Source organism: Heterodontus francisci, chromosome 36 (genome assembly GCF_036365525.1).
Source record: "Heterodontus francisci isolate sHetFra1 chromosome 36, sHetFra1.hap1, whole genome shotgun sequence".
NCBI classification, from domain to species: Eukaryota; Metazoa; Chordata; class Chondrichthyes; order Heterodontiformes; family Heterodontidae; genus Heterodontus; species Heterodontus francisci.
Genome location: NC_090406.1, coordinates 44483811 through 44502791, shown reverse-complemented (window position 1 = coordinate 44502791; position 18981 = coordinate 44483811). Strand labels below are relative to the sequence as shown.

The 18981-nt window shown below is 43.7% G+C and overlaps 3 non-coding genes across 3 annotated transcripts; 1 reads left to right on the top strand and 2 right to left on the bottom strand.

Moving 5' to 3' along the window:
• Positions 1-1625: 1625 nt before the first annotated feature.
• On the bottom strand, positions 1626-1697 carry trnag-ucc (transfer RNA glycine (anticodon UCC)). The gene has a single exon. It is a non-coding gene; the product is annotated as a tRNA-Gly (tRNA).
• Positions 1698-9519: 7822 nt separating this feature from the next.
• On the top strand, positions 9520-9591 carry trnag-ucc (transfer RNA glycine (anticodon UCC)). Its single transcript has one exon. It is a non-coding gene; the product is annotated as a tRNA-Gly (tRNA).
• Positions 9592-18087: 8496 nt separating this feature from the next.
• On the bottom strand, positions 18088-18159 carry trnar-ucu (transfer RNA arginine (anticodon UCU)). Its single transcript has one exon. It is a non-coding gene; the product is annotated as a tRNA-Arg (tRNA).
• Positions 18160-18981: the final 822 nt, after the last annotated feature.

The following is an 18981-nucleotide window of genomic DNA, read 5'->3' as shown; positions in this document are numbered from 1 at the left end:
AGAACAAGTTCAGCCAGGTGGAGGACGGTCATGGTGGATGGGGACTGGTTGGACCTCTGTTCAAGGAAGAAGCGGGGAGCCCTCAGACCGTCCCGGTGGGTGTTGGAGGTGTAGAGAGATTGGACATCCATAGCGAAGAGGAGGCGATTAGGGCCAGGAAAGTGGAAATTGTCAAAATGACGTAGGGTGTCAGAAGAGTCACGAATGTAGGTGGGAAGAGAATGGGCCAGGGGAGAAAAGATAGTGTCAAGATAGGAAGAAATAAGTTCAGTGAGGCAGGAACAGACTGAAATAATGGGTCTGCCAGGACAGTCCTGTTTGTGGATTTTAGGAAGGAGGTAGAAGCAGGCTGTCCGGGGTTGCGGGACTATAAGGTTGGAAGCGGTAGAGGGAAGATCACCGGAGGAGATGAGGTCAGTGACAGTTCTGTGGATAGTAGCTTGAAGTTTGTTGGTGGGTCATGGTCCAGGGGGAGGTAGGAAGAAGTGTCTGAGAGTTGGCACTCAACCTCTGCAAGGTAGAGGTCGGTATGCCAGACAATAACAACACCACCCTTGTCAGCAGGTTTGATCACAATGTCCAGCTTAGGTCTGAGAGAACGGAGTGCAGCAAGTTCTGAGGGAGACAGGTTAAAGTGAGTGACGGGAGCAGAGAAATTGAGATGGCCAATGTTTTGGCGACAGTTCTCAATGAAAAGATCAAGAGTGGGTAAGAGGCCAGAGGGAGGGGTCCAGGTGGAGGAAGAATGCTGGAGGTTGATGAATGGGTCTGCTGGTCGGGGGAGAACTCCCGGTCAAAGAATTGAGCCCAGAGTCGAAGGCGATGGAAGAAGAGCTCAACGTCATACCAAGTGCAAAATTCATAAAGGTGGGGGCATAAGGGGCTAAAACTGAGTCCTTTGTTGAGTACAGATTGGTCAGCATCAGAGAGGGGATGGTCAGAGGGTATTGTAAATACATGTCAAGGGGTCATTAGAAGGGATGGGGTCAGAGGGAAGTGAAGGGGAAGATGGATCTGGAGGGGCATTTGTCCACATCAGCTGCTGGAGCTTGCATTCCTTCGCAACTGAAAGAAAGAAAAAATGTTTTTTGTTAATGCATTGGATAAGATGAAGGATGAAATGAAACTGCGGAGCAGAACAGCTTTGAGATAAGGTGAGGCGGTGCTTCTGGAGACAGAGGTTGCGTGTGTATATGTGGTAGCGCAGGGCACTGAGTGTGGATCTCAGGATGCGATGGGAAAAGCAGTCCGAGGAACATTTTATATCTCAGAGATCCCGGAATCCTGGATGGATTCAAAACACGAAGGATGGAACTTCATTTGGAATCCACATGGAATAATTTGGAGCCGCAGACAGTCGCTGAAGAAGGAGAAGTGGCTGTGAAAACAAACTTCGACAGATGCCGCCAGACCTGCTGAGAATTTCCAGCAACGGCAGTATTTTGCTTTTATTTTTGTAATTTGGCTGCTAGATTATAATGGATTGCTAGTAGATGGAATTTGCTATTACAAGCATTCATCTGTGGCACTTTGCAAATGAGGCTGTCAAATGAAGTTTGGGAGCAGCCATTGTCGTAACAGGTTACACTGAGACTGATAAGTGGATCTTTTTATCTTCAAATAAATGTGACGGCTGGGAATTGAACCCAGGTCAACTGCTTGGAAAGCAGCCATGCTTACCACTGCACCACTGTCACACAACTGATAACAGCTGCTGCTCTACAGCAGAGTAATTCTGCAGTCACCCCTGAACCATTTTTTTCTGCAATTCAGAAGCATTGATGAACTGAAGCTTTCGCATAAAATTCAGATTGTGAGATCATAGAAAACATGCAAGGTAAGAGACTAAAATTTCAATAAGAGCCTGGATTTTGTGTTGGTTATGATGGTGTAACTCTCACCCTTTGCCAGCATGACTCCACTGAAATTGACAGCAAGTTCTGGGATTGTCGATACACAGAATATTTTAGAAATCCAGAAGTTGCTGTCCGTCAATATTTCACCAGATGGAGACACAGTTGAGGGACCCGTTTCCACTCCCCCAAGACTACAATCTGTGGGGAATCATTGGCTGAGAGAGCCTCCACAATAATACAAATTCTACAAATTATAAGTAAAATAATTATTTTTCTTCTTTTTAATTGTTTGACTTTATTTTAGCTTCTCTCTTAATCAAATCATAACCAGTTACTTTCCAATCTGAAATTTAAAATTAAGATTCATTCCAACTTCTTGGTTTGTTCTCTGTGAATATTTTTTAAAATCTGACAAGTCCCCAGGACCAGATGGCCTCCACCCTAGGGTTCTAAAAGAGATAGATGCAGAGATAGTTGTTGCGCTGGCTATGATTTTCCAAAAATCATTAGATTCAGGAATGGTCCCGTTCACTTGAAAGTTGGCAATTGTTACACCACTTTTCAAGAAAGGAGGCAAAGACGAAACAGGGAGCCTCAGGCCAGTTAGCCTAACATCACTCATTGGGAAGATGCTGGAAACTGTTATTAAAGAAGTCTTAACATTGCACTTGAAAAAGCATAGTATGATTAGAACAAGTCAGTCTTGTTTTACTAAAGAGAGATCCTGTTTGACAAATTTATTAGCATTTTTTAAGGCTGTAACTGGTAGGTTAGATAAAGGGGAACCAGTAGATGTAGTATACCTGGATTTTCAAAAGGCATTCGATAAGGTGCCACATAAAAGATTAATAGGCAAGATAAGGGTTCATGGTGTTGGGGGTAATATATTAACATGGATAGAGGATCGGGTAAGAGACAGGAAGCAGAGAATGGGCATAAATGGGGCATTGTCAAGTTGGCAGGCAGTGAATAGTGGGGTGCCGCAAGGATCAGTGCTGGGGCTTCAGCTTTTTACAGTTTATATTAATGACATGGATGAAGAGGCAGAGAGTAATGTATCTAAGTTTGCTGATGACACAAAGCTTGGTGGAAAGGTAAGTTGCGGGGTGGACATAGAGAGGCTGCAAAGAGAATTAGACCAGTTAAGTGAGTGGGCAACATGATGGCAAATGGAGTATACTGTAGGAAGTGTGAAGTTGTTCACTTTGGTCGTAAAAATAGAAAAGCAGAATATTTTTTAAAAGGTGTGAAACTGCTAAGTATTGATCTTCATAGAGACGTTGGAGGTACTCATACAAGGAATGCATAAAGTTAACATGCAGGTGCAGTAGGCTATTAGGAAGGTAGATGTCATGTTGGCCTTTATTGCAAGGGGATTGGAGATTAGGAATAAAGAAGTCTTGCTAAAATTGTACTGGGCTATGCTGAGCTGGCACCTGGAATACTGTGTGCAGTTTTGGTCTCCACATTTATGAAAGAATATACGTGCTTTGTAGATAGTGCAGGAAAGATTGACTAAGTTGGTCCCTGGGAGGAGGGGGCTGTCCTATGATGAGAGGCTGAGTAAATTGGGCCTATATTCCCTGGAGTTCAGAAGAATGAGATGTGATCTAATTGAGACATACAAGATTCTGAAAGGGCCTGATAATGTCGAAGCTGAGAGATTGTTTCCACTGGTCGGGGTATCGATAACACTGGGACACAGTCTCAGAATAAGGGGCCAATCATTCAGGACTGAGATGAGGAGAAATTACTACACTCAAAGGGTTGTGAATTTTTGGAATTGGTTCCTGAAAGTTGTGGATGTTCCATAATTGAATACATTTAAGGATGGAATAGATAGAATTTTGGTCTTACTGGGAATCAAGGGATATAAGAAGTGGGCAGGAAAGAGGAACTGAAGCACAAGGTCAGCCATGATCGTACTGAATGACGGAGCCAGCTCGATGGGCCATATGGTCTACTTCTGCTCCTATTTCTTGTGTTCTTGTGTTGTGTCCTTGTGTCTGTTCATATGGCAAGTAAAACACTCAGGGACCAACTCATCATTAAACAAAACATGATTGTGGTCATTTAGGAGGTGAACAGTTGGAAAAACTCACACCTATTACCAGCTGTCCGTAACATACAGCAGAGTAATTCTGCAGTCTGCCTGAAGCATCATTTTCCTTCTGCAATTCAAAAGCATTGATAAACTGAACCTTTCATCGAAAAGTCAGATAGACGGATAATAGAAAACACGCAAGGTAAGAGACTGAAATTTCCACAAGGACTAGATTTTGTGGTGGTAATAATGATGTAACTGTCACCATTTGCCAGCATAACTCCACTGAGATTGAAAACAAGCCCAGGAGTCATATGCACAGAATAACCATGGAAATCCAGACATTGCTGTCACTGTGTCTAATTTTCTCCAGATGGGACGTTGTATGGTAACCATACCCGAGCCCTGGAAGAATGTAACCAATGGGAAATCATATGAATTGACGAGAAATTCCACTCTTGCACTGTTCATCCCACTGTAAAAACCTTTGCAAAAATCACACCTTATTGGATGAGGTGTAACTGGCTATTTAATGGCATAGCAAATTCATATAGAAGGCAAAACACCCTGATTGGCCCTGAGAGCTAATTTGTCATTGTGGAATGTTAAATTGCTCCATAGTAATAGTATTTCTTCACTTCATAAGTAAAAGAATTATTTATCTTCTTTAACTTTTAATTTATTTTAACAACTTCTTAATGTATTCATAACCATTTATTTTCCTATCTGAAAATTTAAATTAAAGATGTTTTCAACTTCTTGGTTTGCTCTGTGTGAATACTTCAGTGTGATTGGCTGCTTACCTTCTTGCTGACATCACTGCTGTGACTCGATGAGAGATATAAACTGCCGTCAAGAAAGGGCAAACATCGCCACGGAGATCGGTAGATCATAGTGGGCAGCTTTCTTCCAGGAAACAGCGGGTGCAGTGTATTGTAAGATAGGGTTGTTACTGGGCAGAATATGGAAATAATCTGTGAGCATCATCACAGGATGGGATGTAATAGAATCTGTATAGAACCTCGTGTAAAGTGTAAGTGGAAGCCATGGATGCAAGATGTGTGTAAATAAACTCCTGTTTTCAAAACTGACAGTCTCTTAGCTGTTCTCTAATAAGCCTTACAATTATCAGAATATTATGGGAGCAACATTGCTTCACCACTGTCAGAAAAACCTGCACCAAAATGCTCACAGACAAATATTCAACTTCCCTAATATTGATTGGAACCTCCTTAGTGCAAATAGTTTGGATGGAGCAGTTTTTGTCAGGTGTGTCCAGGAAGGTTTCCTGACTCAATATGTAGATAGGCCGACTAGAGGGGAGACTATGTTGGACTTGGTGCTTGGCAATGAACCAGGTCAGGTGGCAGATCTATCGGTGGGAGACCATTTCGGTGATAGTGATCACAACTCCCTGACCTTTACTATAGTCATGGAGAGGGACAGGAGCAGACGGGATGGGAAAATATTTAATTGGGGGAGGGGGAATTACAATGCTATTAGGCAGGAACTGGGGAGCATAAATTGGGAACAGATGTTCTCAGGGAACTGCATGACAGAAATGTGGAGGTTGTTTAGGGAGCACTTGCTGCGACTGCTGGATAGGTTTGTCCCGATGAGGCAGGGAAGGGATGGGAGGGTGAAGGAACCTTGGATGACAAGAGAGGTGGAACAGCTAGTCAAGAGGAAGAAGGAAGCTTACTTAAGGATGAGGAAGCAAGGATCAGACAGGGCTCTAGAGGGTTACAAGGTGGCCAGGAAGGAACTGAAGAATGGACTTAGGAGAGCTAGAAGGGGACATGAAAATGTCTTGGCGGGTAGGATTAAGGAAAAGCCCAAGGCGTTCTACACTTATGTGAGGAACAAGAGGATGGCTAGAGTGACGGTAGGGCCGATCAGGGATAGTGGAGGGAACTTGTGCCTGGAGTCGGAGGAGGTAGGGGAGGTCCTAAATGAATACTTTGCTTCAGTATTCACCAGTGAGAGGGACCTGGTCGTTTGTGAGGACAGCGTGGAACAGGCTGATATGCTCGAACAGGTTGAGGGTAAGAGGGAGGATGTGCTGGAAATTTTGAATGATATGAGGACAGATAAGTCCCCGGGGCCAGACGGGATATACCCAAGGATATGACGGGAAGCGAGGGAAGAGATTGCTGCGCCTTTGGCGATGATCTTTGCATCCTCACTGTCCACTGGAGTAGTACCGGATGATTGGAGGGTTGCAAATGTTGTTCCCTTGTTCAAGAAAGGGAATAGGGATAACCCTGGGAATTATAGACCAGTCAGTCTTACGTCGCTAGTGGGCAAATTATTGGAGAGGATTCTGAGGGACAGGATTTATGATTATTTGGAAAAGCATGATTTGATTAGAGACAGTCAGCTTGGCTTTGTGAGGGGCAGGTCGTGCCTCACAAGCCTTATTGAATTCTTTGAAGATGTGACAAAACACATTGATAAAGGAAGAGCAGTGGATATGGTGTATATGGATTTTAGCAAGGCATTTGATAAGGTTCCCCATGGTAGGCTCATTCAGAAAGTAAGGAGGCATGGGATTCAGGGAAAGTTGGCTGTCTGATACAAAATTGGCTGGCCCATAGAAGACAGAGGGTGGTAGTAGATGGAAAGTATTCAGCATGGAGCTCGGTGACCAGTGGTGTTCCACAAGGATCTGTTCTGGGACCTCTGCTCTTTGTGATTTTTATAAATGACTTGGATGAGGAAGTGGAAGGCTAGGTTAGCAAGTTTGCCGATGACACGAAGGTTGCTGGAGTTGTGGATAGTGTGGAAGGCTGTTGTAGGTTGCAACGGGACATTGACAGGATGCAGAGCTGGGCTGAGAAGTGGCAGATGGAGTTCAACCTGGAAAAGCTGTGAAGTGATTCATTTTGGAAGGTCGAATTTGAATGCGGAATACAGGCTTAAAGATAGGATTCTTGGTACTGTGGAGGAACAGAGGGATCTTGGGGTCCATGTCCATAGATCGCTCAAAGTTGCCACCCAAGTTGATAGGGTTGTTAAGAAGGCGTATGGTGTGTTGGCTTTCATTAACAGGGGGATTGAGTTTAAGAGCCGCGAAGTTATGCTGCAGCTCTATAAGGCCCTGGTTCGACCACACTTGGAATATTGTGTTCAGTTCTCGTCGCCTCATTATAGGAAGGATGTGGAAGCTTTAGAGAGGGTGCAGAGGAGATTTACCAGGTTGCTGCCTGGACTGGAGGGCATGTCCTACGAAGAAAGATTGAGGGAGCTAGGGCTTTTCTCATTGGAGCGAAGAAGGATGAGAGGTGACTTGATAGAGGGGTACAAGATGATGAGAGGCATAGATAGAGTGGATAGTCAGAGACTTTTTCCCAGGGTGGAAAGGGCTATCACCAGGGGACATAATTTTAAGGTGACTGGAGGAAGGTTTCGGGGAGATGTCAGAGGTAGGTTCTTTACACAGAGAGTGGTGGGTGCGTGGAATGCGCTGCCAGCGGTGGTAGTAGAAGCAGATACATTAGGGGCATTTAAGCGACTCTTGGATAGGTACATGGATGATAGTAGAATGAAGTGTCGGTAATTAGTCTGATCTTAGAGTAGGTTAAAGGTTCGGCACAACATCATGGGCCGAAGGGCCTGTACTGTGCTGTACTGTTCTATGTTCTATTAAATCAATTCAGGTCTCTTGCAAAGTGTGCAAAGGCTCAATTGAAGATTCTTTTTACATTCTTGCGATAAAGTCAATCTTGGATCTTTCAGGAACCAATTCCAGACTGTGACTGGAAAATCCCCAATGTTGCAGCAAAAGCCTCCATCTGCTGAACATGCACTGTTTTATTCCCAGGAGACAGTTGCAGCTCCAACTTTAATAGCTTTGGACAGTGAGAGCTAATTGCATGGACTTGGGGAGCCATTTAGGCTGCTAGATTGTAATGAATTGCTGGCAGACAGACTTTGTCATTGCAAGCCTTCATCTGTGGCACATTGCAAGTGGGCTTGTTAAATGAAGCTCATGGGCAGCCATTGTCAGATTAGGCTACAATCCGAAAGATGAGTAGATCTTTTCATCCTGCAACAACAGTAAGAAATGTGATGGCTTGGAATTGAACCCAGGTCAACTGCGTGGAAGACAACCATGCTTAACACTGCATCACCATCACACAACTGATAGCAGCTGCTGCTTTACAGCAGAATAATTCTGCAGCCTGCACTGAGGCTTTTTTCTGCAATTCAAAAGCATTTATGTACTGAAACTTTCACAGAAAAGCCAGATAGCCAGATAACAAAAAACGTGCAAGGTAAGAGACTGAAATTTCAATTAGTGCCTGGATTTTGTGTTGGTAATGATGGTGTATCTGTCACCCTTTGCCAGCATGACTCCACTGAAATTGACAGCAAGTTCTGGGGACAGAATATTTTGTAATTCCGAAGGTCGCAGTCAATTGTTCAATATTTCGCCCGATGGAGGCGCAGTTGAGGGACCCATCTCCACTCGCCCAAGACTGCAGTCTGTGGGAAATCATATGAAGTGATGAAAACATCCACTCTTACGCTGTTCATCTCACTGTAAAAACCCTTGAAAAAGTCACACCTTTTTGAGGAGTAACTGGGTATATAATGGCCTATTAAAATCATTTACACTGCAAAACACTGTCATTGGCCAAGAGAGCTCATTTATATTTGTGGAATGTTAAATTCCTCCATAATGATACAAATCCACAATTTAGAATTAAAATTATTATTGTTCCTCTTTTTAAATTGTTTAACTTTATTTTAGCTTCTCTCTTAACCAAATCATAACGTGGCATAGTGGCGCAGTGGTTAGCACTGCAGCCTCACAGCTCTAATGACCTGGGTTTGATTCTGGGTACTGATTGTGTGGAGTTTGCAAGTTCTCCCTGTGACTGTGTGGGTTTTCTCTGGTTTCCTCCCATAGCCAAAGACTTGCAGGTTGATAAGTAAATTGACCATTATAAATTACCCCTAGTGTAGGTGGTAGGGGATGTGAGAGTGTAATGGGTTTAATATAGGATTAGTAGAAATGGATGGTTGATGATCAGCACAGACTTGGTGGGCTGAAGGGCCCGTTTCAGTGCTGTATAAGTAAAGTAACCACTTATTTTCCAATCTGAAAATTAAAATTAAGGATCATTTCAACTTCTTGGTTTGCTCTGTGTGAATACTTCAGTATGATCGGCTGCTTACCGTCTTGCTGACATCACTATTGTGACTCGCTGTCAGAGATAAACTGCCATCCAGAACAGGGAAACCACACCACAGAGATCAGTAGATGAAAATGTGCAGCTTTCTTTGAGGTCAGCGGCGAGCGCCATTGCTTTGTCACTGTCAGAAAAAGCTGCAGCAAAATGATCACAGCCAAATCAATTCAGGCTTCTTGCAAAGTGTGTAATGGCTCTTTTGGTGATTCTTTTCACATTTTTGTAACAAAGTCAACCTTGGATCCCTCAGGGACAAATTTTTAGACATCAACTAGAAGCAAACCAATGTTGATGCTGAAGCCTCCTCTGAACGTGTACTGTTTTATTCAGTTTATCGATGCTGTTGAATTGCAGGGAAAAAAATGCTTCAGAGCGGACTGCAGAATTACACTGCTGTATAGTCAAGGCAGTTGCCACCTGTGTGATGGTGGTGCAGTGGTAAGCATGGTTGCCTTCCAAACAGTTGACTTGGGTTCAATTCCCAGCCATCACATTTCTTACCATTTATTTGAGGAGGATGAAATGATTCACTCATGAGTCTGATTGGAACTTGTTCTGACCGTGGCTGCCAACAGGTTTCATTCACAGAACACGGTTGCACCTCAGACTGATATCTTTGGACAGTGCGAGCTCATTTTATGGACTTGTGTCACTGTAATGCCTGTTTGGTTGTCGTCGATTGCTGGCAGATAGATGTTCTCATTAAAAGCATTCATCTGCAGCTCCTTAAAAATGAGATGGCTCAGCAGAGCTAATGGGCAGCCATTGTCTGAAAAGGTTGTAAGCAGACAAGTGGATTGTTTCATCTTCACATACATAGCTGGGAGAGATCTCACCAACATCACAGAAAAACAGTCCAGCCAAGGGCTGTGGAAAAATCCAGCCTAAACAAGAAGAAGCCCCGCTAATTCTACATTTCAACTTGGTGAAGTAAAGAACTGAAAGTGACCAACACCTCCTGTCTGAAATCACCGGAAATTTATAAAAAGATCAAGAAAATAAATACCCAGGCCTGCACCTGAAAAATAACTGTCCTACTTAGAAGAATCAACAGGTTTACCGTAAACCACGAACACCTACCACTTGAACCCTTACCCTTTACCTTCTAACCATCTTTGTTTGAGAGTGAATGTGAGAGGGAATGCATGCGTGAGTGGTGTTGCGAGCATTTCAGGGAATGAATATTGTCTCATCAGTAATGAATCTTCTGTTTTAAACCTGCAAGAAAACCCTGTCACTGTCTTTTTATATGGTCAGTAAAACACTCAGTGGTCAATTCATCATTAAACAAAACATAATTGCTGTCAGTTAGAAGGTGAACAGTGAGATCCTTCCACACCAATTTCTAGCTGTCGGTAACATACAACAGAGTAATTCTGCAACCTTCCCTGAAGGATCTTTTTGTTTCTACAATTCAAAAGCATTGATGAACTGAACTTTTCGTATAAAAGTCATTTGGATGGATAATTGAAAACATGCAAGGTAAGAGACTGAAATGTCAACAAGGACTAGATTTTGTGTTAGTAATAATGATGTAACTGTCACCGTTTGCCAGCATAACTCTACTGAAATTGACAGCAAGCTTGGGAGTCATATGCACAGAATACCATGGAAATCCAGACATTGCTGTCATTGTGTGTTACGATCAGGTAAGGAAGGGGTCTAGGGCTCCCCTCTCAGACTTTTCCTGGTTTGGCTGTAACAGGGCTCAACTTTTAAAAACAGTGTTTTTAGCTTCCCCTCAGTAAATCCTTGCTCACTGCTCTCTAATTGTAATAGCAAAGAAATCAACCAGACAGGTTTTTTCAGATTTAAAAAAGGAAGGTGTAAGTTTATTAACCTTAAAATTCGAACTCAGTTAAAAGTAATAAAAATACACGACAGAACCACGTTTACATGCATACGGGATAAACACACATGCAAATAGAGACGGAGGAGGAGAAAGAATTAAAGCTGAAAGGTTTAAAGTAATAGATGGAGTTGAGTTACTGCTTTTGGGTTGGATATAAAGTCTTTGATTGAAGTTAAGTCTTGCAGTTCTCATTGGGGCCCAGTGTACACTTCCACTTGTTTCGCTGGTCTTCCGCCTTGAGGCTTAAGTTACTTCTGTGGGTCCCTGGAACTTTGCGTGAGAGAGAGAGAGAGAGAGGGAGAGGTGCTCTCTTCTTGAAGTTCAATTGCACTCTCTTCCTTTCTGTTCTGTGAACACAATTCAATTAACTCCAGGTTGGCCAGCAGGTTAGTCATGTGGCTAGTTTTTTGCTTGAGACAGCCTCCCTTGTGATGTTTGTGGATTCCTCACAGCTTACCAGACACGCTCAGGAGGGGGGTGAAATACAGGCTCTTATACATTTAATTGGTCTCAATGTCTTTTGATCCTCAGTATTGACAAAACCCATCTCGTTAATTGGATCAGGGCTACTCCTATTGTCTCTCAATGCACCTGTCTTTTAGAATGCAAAGGTGCAGTCATGTTTTCAGCCACTGTTCAGTGCTCTTTTAAACCAAGTTATGTTCAATGTCCAATAAATATTCAAATAATATTGTTCCATATGACAAAACTAATATATGTCTTTTTGACAGGAGTGGTTTCCATCACACTGTGTCTAATTTTCTCCAGAGGGGATGCCATATGGTAACCGTACCTGAGCCATGGAAGACTGCAATCAATGGGAAATCATATGAATTGATGAGAAATTCCACCCTTGCACTGTTCATCTCACTGTAAAAACCCTTGCAAAAATCACACCTTATTGGATGAGGTGTAACTGGCTATTTAATGGCGTACCAAATTCATATAGAATGCAAAACACCCTAATTGGCCCTGAGAGCTAATTTGTATTTGTGAAATGTCAAATTGTTCCATAATGACAGAATTTCGACACTTTATAAGTAAAATAATTATTTATCTTCTTTTTTTAGTTTTTAAAATATATTTTAGCTTCTTATTAACGTATTCATAACTATTTATTTTCCTATCTGAAAATTTAAATTAAAAATGTTTTCAACTTCTTGGTTTGCTCTGTGTAAATACTTCAGTGTGATTGGCTGCTTACCTTCTTGCTGATATCACTAATGTGACTCGATGAGAGATATAAACTGCCATCAAGAAAGGGCAAACATCACCACGGAGATCGGTAGATCATAGTGGGCAGCTTTCTTCGAGGAAATGGCATGCGCAGTATAATGTAAGATAGGGTTGTTACTGGGCAGAATATGTAAATAGTCTGTGAACAGTATCACAGGAAGTGATGTAATAGAATCTGAATATAATCTCCTGTTCTTTTTTATTCATTCATGGGATATGGGCATCGCTGGCTAGGCCAGCTTTTATTGCCCATCCCTAATTGCACTTGAGAAGGTGGTGGTGAGCTGCCTTCTTGTTGCAGTTGGTTGGTACACCCACAGTGCTATTAGGAAGGGAATTCCAGGATTTTGGCCCAATGACAGTGAAGGAATGGTGATATAGTTCCAGGTCAGGATGGTGTTTGACTTGAAGAGGAGCTTGCAGGTGGTGATGTTCCCATGCATCTGATGCCCTTGTCCTTCTAGGTGGTCGAGGTCATGGGTTTGGAAGCTGCTCTCTCAGGAGCCTTGGTATGTTGCTGCAGTGCATCTTGTAAATGGTACACATTGCAGCTAGTGTGCGTCAGTGATGGAGGGAATGAATGTTTGTGGATGGGGTGCCAATCAAGCGGGCTGCTTTGTCCTGGATGGTGTCGAGCTTCTTGAGTGTTGTTGAAGCTGCACCCATCCAGGCAAGTGGAGAGCATTCCATCACACTCCTGACTTGTGCCTTGTAGATGGAATATCGGCGTTAGGAAGTCAGCAGGTGAGTTACTCACTGCAGGATTCCTAGTCTCTGACCTGCTCTTGTAGCCATTGTATTTATATGGCTACTGCAGTTCAGTTTCTGTTCAATGGTAACCACCGAGGATGTTGATCGTGGGGAATTCAGTGATGGTAATGCTATAGAATGTGAAAGGGCGATGGTTGGATTCTCTCTTGTTTGAGATAGTCATTACCTGGCTCTTGTGTGGCATGAATGTTGCTTGCCACTTATCTGCCCATGCCTGAATGTTGTTTAAGACTTGCTACATTTCTGCACGGACTGCCTCAGTTTCTGAGGAGTTGCGAATGGTGCTAAACATTGTGCAATCATCAGCGAACATCCCACTTCTGACCTTATGATTGAAGGAAGAACTTTGATTAAGCAGCTGAAGATGGTTGGGCCTTGGACACTACCCTGAGGAAATCCTGCAGTGATGTCCTGGAGCTGAGATGATTGACCCCCCAACAACCACAACATCTTCCTTTGACTCCAACCAGTGGAGAGTTTTTCCCTGATTCCCACTGACTCCAGATTTGCTGGGGCTCCTTGATGCCATACTCCGTCAAATGCTACTTTGATGTCAAGGGCAGTCACTCTCACCTCACGTCTTGAGTTCAGCTCTTTTGTCCATGTTTGAATCAAGGCTGTAATGAGATCAGGAGCTGAGTGGCCCTAGCAGAAACCAAACTGAGTGTCACTGAGCAGGTTATTGCTAAGCAAGTGCCATTTGATAGCACTGTTGACGACACTTTCCATCACTTTATTGATGATTGAGAGTAGAATGATGGGGCGATAATTGGCTGGGTTGGATTTGTCCTGCTTTTTGTGTACAGGACATACCTGGGCAATTTTCCACATTGCTGGATGGATGCCAGTGTTGTATCTGTACAGGAACAGCTTGGCTAGGAGGGCAACAAGTTCTGGAGCAGAAGTCTTCAGTACTATTGCCAGAATATTGTCAGGGCCCATAGTCTTTGCAGTATCTAGAGCCTTCAGCTGTTTCTTGATATCACACGGAGTGAATCGAATTGGTTGAAGACTGGCATCTGTGATGCTGGGGACTTCAGGAGGAAGCGGAGATGGATCATCTACTCAGCACTTCTGGCTGAAGATTGTTGAAAATGTGCTGGGCTCCCCCATCATTGAGGATGGGGATATATGTGGAGCCACCTCCTCCAGTAATTTGTTTTAGTCCACCACCATTCTCAACTTGATGTGGCAGGAATGCAGAGCTTAGATCTGTTCCGTTGGTTATGGGATCACTTAGTTCTCTTTATCGCATGCTGCTTACACTGTCTGGCGTGCAAGTAGTCCTGGGTTGCAGCTTCACCAGGTTGCCACCTCATTTTGAGGTATGCCTGGTGCTGCTCCTGGCATGCCCTACTGCAGTCTTCATTGAATCATGGTTGATCCACCAGCTTGATGATAATGGTAAGCGGGGGATATTCTGGGCCATGAGGTTAAAGATTATGGTTGAGTACAATTCTGCTGCTGCAGATGGCCCACAGCGTCTCATGGATGACCAGTTTTATGTTGTTAGATCTGTTTGAAATCTATCCCATTTAGCACGGTGATAGAGTGTAGGTGGAAGCCATGGATGCAAGATGAACTCCTGTTATCCTAACTGACAGTCTCTTAGATATTCTCTAATAAGCCTTACAATTATCAGAATATTACCGGGAGCAACATTGTTTCATCACTGTCAGAAAAACCTGCAACAAAATGCTCACAGCCAAATCAATTCATGCAAAGTATGTAAAGGCTCAATTTGGGAATCTTTTCACATTTTTGCGATAAAATCAACCTTGGATCTCTCTGGGACTAATTCCCAGACTGCAACTAGAAAATCCCCAGTAATACAGCAAAAGCTTCCATCTGCTTAACGTGCACTGTTTTATTCCCAGGAGACGGTTTCAGCTCCAACTTTGATATCTTTGGACAGTGAGAGCACATTGCATGGACTTGAATAGGATTTAAGGCTAATAAAAACAGAAAGTACCGGAAAGACTCAACAGGTCTGGCAGCATCTGTGGAGAGAGAAGCAGAGGAACATTTCAGGTCTGTGGCCTTTCATCAGAACTGACAAAGGTTGGAAATGTAATAAGTTTTAAGCAAGTAAAGTGGGCATGGAGGGGAAAAGGGAACAAAAGGGAAGGTGTGCGATAGGACAGAGGGCCAGAGAGATTTACTGACACGGAGGTCATGGGCTAACAACAAAAAGAGTGTGCTAATGCTGTGGTGAAAGACAAAGCATTAGTGCAGAAAGAGTGTTAATGACAGAATAATGAACAGCCCTAGCCAAAAGCACAAAAATGAAAAATCCAGTTTAAGGCAGGCACATGGCAAAAAAATGACAACACCAAATTAAAATAACAATAAAAAAATGGACAGTCATGCTCTGAAATTATTAAACTAAATGTTCAGTCCACAAGGCTGTAGAGTGCCTAATGGGAAAATGAGGTGCTGTTCCTCGAGCTTCCGTTGATGTTCACTGGAACACTGGAGCATGCCAAGGACAGAAATGTGGGCATGAGAGCAGGAAGGTGTGTTGAAATTGCAAGCAATTGGAAATTCGGGGTCATGCTTTTGGACTGTGCGAGGTGTTCCGCAAAGCAGTCACCAATCAGCGTTCAGTCTTCCCAATGTAGAGGAGACCACAATGTGAGCAGCGAATGCAGTATACTAAATTGAAAGATGTACAAGTAAATTGCTGCTTCACTTGAAAGGACTGATTGGGAATTGGATGGTGAGGAAAGAGGAGGTAAAAGGGCAGATATCACACCTCCTGCGATTGCATAGGAAGGTGCCATGGGAAGGGGATGAGGTGTTGGGGGTAATGGAGCAGTGAACCAGGGCATTGCAGAGAGAACAATCCCTTCAAAATACTGACAGGAGAGGGGAAGACGCGTTTGGTGCTGGCATCATGCTGGAGGTGGTAGAAATGGCGGAAGATGATGTGTAGGCTGGTGGGGTGGAATGTGAGGACAAGGGGAATCCTGTCGCAGTTCTGTGGGAGAGGGGAAGGGGTGAGGATAGACACGGTTGAGGGCCCTGTCAACCACAGTGGGAGGAGTCCTCGGTTGAGGGAAAAGGAAGACATATCAGAAGCACAGTTGTGGAAGGTTGCATCATCAGAACAGATGCGTCAGAGACAGAGAATTTGCAGGAATGGAATGGAATCCTTACAGGAAGCAGGGTGTGAGGTAGTGTATTTGAGGTAGCTGTGGGTGTGGGGTGGGCCTATAATGAATATTTTTGGACAGTCTATCCCCAGAGATGAAGACAGAGAAGTTGAGGAAGGGAAGGGAAGTATCGGAAATGGACCATGCGAAGGTGAGAGAAGGGTGGAAATTGGAAGCCAGGTTGATGATGCTTTCTAGCTTGGGGCGGGAGCAGGAAACGGCACTGATACAGTCATCAATGTACCGGAAAAAGAGTTGGGGGAAGGGGGCGGAGTAGGACTGGAACAAGGAATGTTCAACATACCCCACAAAATTACAGGAATAATTGGATCCATGCGGGTACCCATAGCAACAACTTTTATTTGAAGGAAGTGAGTGGAGTTGAAGGGGAAGTTTTCAATGTGAGAACAAGTTCAGCCAGGCAGAGGAGGATCATGGTGGATGGAGACTGGTTGGGCCTCTGTTCAAGGAAGAAACTGGAAGTCCTCAGACCATCCTGGTGGGGATTGGAGGTGTAAAGTGATTGGGCGCCCATAGTGAAGAGGAGGTAGTTAGGGCCAAGAAACAGGAAATCGTCAAAATGTTGGAAGAGTCACAGATGTAGGTGGGAAGAGATTGGTCCAGGACAGAAAGGATAGAGTCAATATAGGAAGAAATAAGTTCAGTGGGGCAGGAACAGGGCAGTCCAGTTTGGGGACATGAGGAAGGACGTAGCAACGGGCTGTCCGGGGTTACTGGACTATGAGGTTGGAAGCTGTAGAGGGAAGATCACCGGAGGAGATGAGGTCAGTGACAGTCCTGTGGACAGTTGCTTGATGGTGGGGTCATGGTCCAGGGGGAGGTAGGAAGAAGTGTCTGAGAGTTGGCACTCAGCCTCTGCAAGGTAGAGGTCAGTACACCAGACAACAACAGCACTACCCTTTTGTCAGCAGGTTTGATCACAATGTCAGGATTAGACCTCAGAGATAGGAGTGCAGCAAGTTCGGAGGGAGACAGGTCAGAGTGAGTGAGGGGAGTGGAGAAATTGAGACGGCCGATGTCTCGCCGATAGTTCTCAATGAAAAGCTCAAGAATGGGTAAGAGGCCAGAGGGAGGGGTGCAGGTGGAGGGAGAATGCTGGAGGCTGGTGAACGGGTCTGCTGTTCAGGGGGTTGGTCAAAGAAGTGAGTCCAGAGGCAAAGGCGATGGAAGAAGAGCTCAACGTCATGCCGGGCGTGAAATTCATTGAGGTGGGGGCATAAGGGGATAAAACTGAGTCCTTTGTTCAGTACAGAATGTTCAGATTCATAGATGGAAGGTCAGAGAGTATTGTGAATACATGGCAATGGGTCAGATAAGAAGGGAGAGGGTCAGAGGGAAGTGAAGGGGAAGATGGATCTGGAGGGACATTCATCTCCAGCAGCTGCTGGAGCTTGCGTCCTTAACTGAAAGGCAGAAAAAAAGTTTTTTGTTGATGTGTCGGATAAGATGAAGGATGAAATGAAACTGCGGAGTAGAACAGCTTTGAGATAAGGTGAGGCGGTGCTTCTGGAGACACAGGTCGAATGTGTATATGTGGTAGCACAGGGCACTGAGTGTGGATTTCATAATGCAGTGGGAACAGCAGCCCGAGGAACATCGTATATCTCGGAGATCCTGTAATCCTGGGTGGATTCAAAACATGAAGGACGGAACTTCAGTTGGAATCCACATGGAATAAGTTAGAGCTGCAATCGCTGAGGAAGAAGTGGCTGTGAAAACAAATTTCTACAGTTGCTGCCAGATCTGCTGAGAATTTCCAGCACCAGCATTATTTAGCTTTTATTTTTATAATTTAGGGTGCTTGGTTGTAATGGATTGCTGGCAGATGGAATTCACCATTGCAAACATTCGTCTGTAGTATTTTGCAAATGAGTTTGTGGGCAGCCATTGTCAGAAAAGGTTACAATGAGACTGATGAATGGACCTTTTTAATCCTCAGGTGCAAGGGAAGAATTGTGATGATTGGGAAATGAACCCAGGTCAACTGCTTAGAAGGCAGCCATGCTTACCACTGCACCACCATCACACAACTGACAGCAGTTGCTGCTCTACAACAGAGTAATTCTGCAGCCATTCCTGAACCATTTTTTTCTGCAATTCAAAAGCATTGATCAACTGAAGCTTTTCGCATAAAAGTCAGATTGTGAATTAATAGAAAACATGCAAGGTAAGAGACTAAAATTTCAATAAGAGCCTGGATTTTGTGTTGGTAATGATGGTGTAACCCATGCCCTTTGCCAGCATGATTCCACTGAAATTGACAGCAAGTCCTGGGACCGCCAATGCACAGAATATTTTGGAAATCCGGAAGTTGCTGTCAGTCCATCAATATTTTGCCAGTTGGTGACACAGTTGAGGGACCCGTCTCCACTCCCTCAAGATTCCAATCTGCGGGAAATCATTGGCTGAGAGAGCTCATTTCTATTTTGGAATGTTAAATTCCTCCACAATGAAAGAAATTCTACACTTTAGAAGTAAAATAATTATTTTTCCTCTTTTTTCATTGTTTGACTTTATTTTTGCTTCTCTCTAATCAGATCATAACCATTTATTTGCCAATCTGTAAATTAAAATTAAGAATCATTTCAACGTCTTGGTTTGCTCTGTGCCAATATTTCACTGTGATTGGCTACTTGCCTTCTTGCTGACATCATTCCTGTGTCTCGCTGTCAGATATAAAATGCGATTGGCAAAGGGGAAACCACGCCACAGAAATCGGTAGATCGTAATGTGCAACCTACCCTTTACCTTCTAAATATCTTTTCTTGAGAGTGAATGTGAAAGTGAATGCGTGTGTGAGTGGTGTTACGAGTATTTCATGGAATGAATATTGTTCAATAAGTAGTGA